At 42.4% G+C, this 5,396-nt stretch overlaps 1 pseudogene across 1 annotated transcript; it reads right to left on the minus strand.

The window, feature by feature from the left end:
• Nucleotides 1-650: 650 nt before the first annotated feature.
• On the minus strand, nt 651-1,461 carry LOC108299395 (annotated as a pseudogene). The gene has a single exon (XR_001822948.2). The product of XR_001822948.2 is annotated as a 60S ribosomal protein L7a-like (transcript).
• Nucleotides 1,462-5,396: the final 3,935 nt, after the last annotated feature.

Genomic DNA, 5,396 nt, shown 5'->3' on the forward strand with positions numbered 1-5,396 from the left:
ATGCAGGGGGGCTGCGGTGGGCGTGTGGATAGGGGAGGTGTGGCATCGGCAATTTAGGTTGTTTTTTCTATCTCTTCGGTGCCTCTTTTAGCCATAGGAAGTTAAAACCAGGGACTACGAGGGCTCCCCTGATTTTTGGTTCTTGTGAAGGTGTTTCTTCCATGTGGATACTTGTTAACTTTGTGTCCTTGCAGGAGGAGATGATTGGAGGAGCTTTCTCTTTTACCATTTTGTTCTGCCACCCTGATTACCAAAAGAAATGTTTTTCTTTTTTTTTTAGATGGAGTCTCCCTCTGTCACCAGGCTGGAGTCAGTGGCATGATCTCAGCTCACTGCAACCTCTGCCTACTGGATTCAAGCGATTCTCCTGCCTCAGCCTTCAGAGTAGCTGGGACTACAGGTGTGTGCCACCACACCCAGCTAATTTTTGTATTTTTAGTAGAGACAAATGTCAACAGGTCTGTCCCCCCTCTGTAGTCTCTGGAGAAGAATTCATTCTTTCTTATGGCTTTGTACTTGCTTGCCCCCAGCTTGGGATACTCCTTGCCCAAATCTTCACATTGTTGGCTCTTCTATAGAATTCTATTATCCTGTTTAATTTTCTTTACAGTATATGAAATTTTTTTGTTAATTATTTTTATTTACAGAAAACAGTGTACATTTAACCCAGTTTCGTGGAAAGTTCTTTAGCCCTCGCCTTTTCGAGCTTGGCGATGCGAGCCACAGACTTGGGACCCAGGACATTGCCTCCCCAGTGACGGCGGATCTCATCATATCTGTCATTGTAATTGGTGCGGATAGCTTCCACCAGCTTAGCCAAAGCACCTTTGTCTTCCGAGTTAACGTGTGTGAAGGCGACAGTGGTGCAGGTCTTCCTGCGGACTAGACGTTCCAGTCTTGCCTTCCCCTTGATGATGCAGTAAGGGACTCCCATTTTACGACACAGGGAAGGCAAGAAGAGCGCCAGCTCAATGGGATCCGTGTCGTGTGCTGTCACCACCAGCTGAGCGTTCTTGTTCTCCACCAAGGTGGTGACGGTGTTAACTCCTGCTCGAAGGACAGGTGGTCTCTTCGTGGGGATGTCCCCTTTGCCAGCCGCTCTCTTCTCGGCCTGGGCCAACAGCCTCTGCTTCTTCCCTTGCTTCATCTCTGGTCTGTACTTGTGTGCCAGCTTCAGCAGCTGAGTAGCGTTTGGCGGTCCAGGGCCTGGGTGAGCTGGTTAATTGCAGGGGGCACTTTCAGCCGCTTATAGAGGATGGCTCTCTGCTGCTGCAACCTGATATAGCGGGGCCATTTCACAAAGCGGGTGACGTCTCTTTTGGGCTGGATGTCCTGTCCAATGTCAAAGTTTTTAGGCCTTTTCTCCAATAGTGGATTCACCACTTTCTTGGCCTCCTGCTTCTTCACGACAGCAGGGGCCGGAGCCACCTTCTTCCCCTTGGCCTTCATTCCTTTAGGCATCTTGGGCAGTGGGAAGAGAGCGCGAAATTTTCTTATTTCATCATTTGTTCACTTGCTTATGTGAGAGAAACTTCATGAGAGAAGGTGCGTTCGTATATGTCCAGCCCAGAGGAGTGATTGGTAAATACATCACGAATGAATGTCCTCAGAACAAAAAAATACAAGCTTTCTTTTTTCAGATCAAGATTATAGCTCAGCGGGTAAAGAAGAAAATCTCCAGTGTTTTCCCTCCTATACATTAGCTTATGAGGTAGTTGGAAAGAGACAAGACTTAAGAATAAAATCATAAAGATTAGAAAGCAAACATTTCTACTATCTAAAAAGAGACAAAGAATATATGTTGATGAAGAAATTCATCTACAGACATATCAGGTTGAACCCAAGTAGGAGAAATTCTCATTTTCAAGGAAGGTCATGGAAGGGGAGAACACTTACTTTGAACTACTAATCCTGGAATTTCAAGCAAAATGTAATACAATTTAAGTTATTGGGTCAGAAAGAAATGAGTAGAGGGAATGGAATTCTCTTAAGAAAAAGAAGTTAGTGCTGGGATTGCTCTTATGGTAGAAATTGCTGGCCACGTTTGCAAATCAGGAAATGAACCAGAATTCAGTTTCTCAAAACTTTTCTTACTAGGGGTTCTTACATGAGGACTTCCTAATGTTATTTTTAATAAGTGGTAATAATAATGGTAATACAATGATGAGTAGTTATAATAGCGACTGTTCAATTTTCATGTAAAAGTATTTTAAGAGAGAAACTTAGAGGAATTCTTTTTCCAACCCACTACAGATGAAATGGCTCTCATCTCAGTTGAAAAAAAAAAATCACTTTAGAAAAAAATATCAGTGTCTCTATCTCTTTGGTAGTTAAACTCTACAGTTCCTTTTATAAGCTCACACATCTGTCCATGAGTGGTGTATACACATTTGGACTTTTTCCACTTTCTGATTTGGGAAATGTCTAGAGAAGTTCCTTTACATGCCCGGGAATGTGCTGACTGAAGAAACAGCACAGTTAATGAAGGCAACACTCTGAAATAGTGGGTATTGCGGCATGGTTTGGGAAAGTTTCTTGCCATGAAATGTGTGGTTCAGACAAATCATTTATCATAACTTGCAACACCGGTTCAGCCACCAACTGTCCCTTAAGCAGACCTGTTTGTCCAGAAGAGTGGTAAAGTAGTGGTTTGGAATTGGACAGCCCTAGGCTCAAATAAACACTGCATTTCAGAATATCAGTCTCTCAATGTGTGGAGTGAGGAAAATAGTGCCTCAAGGTTATACTACATATAAATCTTGTTCATAGTTGATTTTCAACAAATATTACCCATTGTCATAAACGTCTAATGGAAACAGCACAAGAATAAAATCATAGGTCTCTTATCCATTTCCTTTGGGTGGCCATTTATGTTTTCTCTAATAAATTGCCAGAAAATCCTATTTTTTAAAAATGACACCCTGTCTGTTCTTTTGTAAATCACGGGCTATGAACACTGAGTTAATTGGCTGCCTTACTTTTCTCTCCTCATTGTCCCAGAAATGACCTGCCTAGGTTTTCAGCCCCAGGGGATTCCCAAAACTCAGTCCCCCCACCCACAAAAGCAAAACGAGGACAAAGACATAAAATGTACCAATGACTTGATAATTGCTCCAAGGGTTTGTCAAGCAGGCATCACATGTGTTCACATTTGGGAGCCGATTATTTCAAAACCATCTTATTTTGCTTTAGTGTTTTAGCTCCTTCAGATTTCTGCTGAAGATTTACTCAAGAAATACAGATCGGTGGCATTTTGATTAGTCAATTATGTTACATACTAGCTGTTCATATGAAGAGTATGGAGGAAGAGCATGGCAAGATTTTCTCAGAAAAGACTCAAATGTGGAAGGTTGAAACCTAAGGCCACACTTTACTGTATCTTTGAGTAGCGCCTCTTAAGATACAATGCACCCTCACATGTCATATATATGATTCCACTAATGCTATTACACTGTGATGGAATTATCAGCACCATCTTATAGGCCAATGATTGAGCCACAAGAAATCTCATATGCATGTCATCTAATAAGTGGCAGACCCCGCATTTAAACTCATGTAAAGATAAAACACAAATACCCACTAAGAACCATGGGCTTTACATACACTGTTTATTCCTCAAGCAAACCATGCAAAAAGGGTAACATTTTCTTAGATTTTGGAAAGTTAAGACACTTGCCCTCAAAATTCATCTCTTGTCCGAAAGTACTTAGGGAAATGGTGCATTCAGCGAATGGATGGATAACAGGGGCCTCACCTGATCAAAGAAAGGGTGAAAAGGCTAAGCATATCAAACATGGGAGTGGAGTTGAGCCCCAGGGAGAGCCGAATATAGGAACTTGAATAATGTCCAGATGTTCTGTGGCTCATTTCTGCATCTTACTGTGATAACTTCGTTTTCTCTGTGAAGTTAGGCTCTCTCCATGTGGTGGGTATCGGTGTCCCTAAGTCTCCTATGCCTCAGCTTCATCACTAAAAATGAGAAGCTTTTTTTTTCCCCTTCATATCCTTTAGGAAAAATCTAGGTGAATGGCCCAGTTGCTCAATTTGTCAGAGATGCCTAATACTGGACAAATTAATAGTGATCAGCCAGACAGGTCCATCTAGGAATACAGTGAGTTACCCAAATCATTGGGGTGGGTAAAGGAAGGGGTGTTCTATTCTGGGAAGGGGAGAAAAATGCTAGGTCACTACAACAACAAATGTCTGTCTCAAGACTGTAGCGTATCAGCCTGCTTTTGTGCCTTCTGGACCATAAGCCTCTTGAATCACATTTCTCATATTTATCAAAGGTGGATGATACCTGTTAAAGAAAGGGTTGAGGGTTAAGGGTTGAGGGGGAAAGAGGGAGGGGAGCAAGGGATCTGGGTCATGTTACATGCACTGCCATCTGTGTCTTTACAATTTCTTTTATGGAAGAGACAAATGAGGCTTAGAGAAGTAACTTGTCCAGAATTATAGCTATTAAGTGACAGAAGCAAGATTTGAACCCAAGCTGTTTCCAGAGCCCACATCCATAACCACTAACCCCTAAAACCTCTCAACAAAAATGCAGAACAAGAAGCCACTAGATAGAACAGGGAGGAGAAGCCGTTTTTCAAGGCCATCCTGAGACTGATGTGTAATAGCCAAGCAACAGGGATTACAGAGGGCTCTGCTCTTGTCCAGCTGCGTGATCTTGCACAAGAGCTTAACCTCCCATAGGCCGTTTCCTCATTATCAATGAGGAAGGCCCAAACATTCCTACAGTCTATTATGCCATACAGTCAGCTGCATCCAAAAGCCCAGGGAGGTGGCTTCGATTCCTATTCTTTCTCCAGAATATAGTCCTAGGTGAATTGGAGACTAGGTGCTGAGATTCTTCCCAGGCTTGTCTCCCCAGCAGCATGTGGCACATGCTGGGAGTGGTTACACATCTATTTTCTATGTATGTGTGTAGCCCGTTGCTCAGCTCCACTGTGATAAAATCATGAATCATGGTTACTGGATCTCAGTGAAGCAAATATGATGAGGCAGGAAAAATGTCTCAGAACGCATACCCCAGAGAGACTACAAATGAACCATTGCATTATTGTTTTTTTTTCAAATCATGAGATCATTCAGATTCTTTCACTTTTTCATGACACACACTGTTCCATTTCCCAACTCATACACACCCCAAGTTTGATCGTTGTCTTCATACTCAAACTCTTAACTCAGGACAAACTGACTCAAACGCAGACCCTAATGTGTAATGCCTAGCCCATCCAGCCAGGAAGGGGAGGGCCAGAGCTGGCTACAGAAAGACAAACTGAATGAATCCTCTGCTAAGAAATGTGTTGTTTGTGAAGTTAATTAACTGAATTCATTTAATTGAGAAATGGTGCTAAGAATTCTTTTTCCTTTCAGAAAGGACTGAA

The sequence above is a fragment of the Cebus imitator genome, unplaced genomic scaffold (genome assembly GCF_001604975.1).
Source record: "Cebus imitator isolate Cc_AM_T3 unplaced genomic scaffold, Cebus_imitator-1.0 Scaffold21, whole genome shotgun sequence".
NCBI classification, from domain to species: domain Eukaryota; kingdom Metazoa; phylum Chordata; class Mammalia; order Primates; family Cebidae; genus Cebus; species Cebus imitator.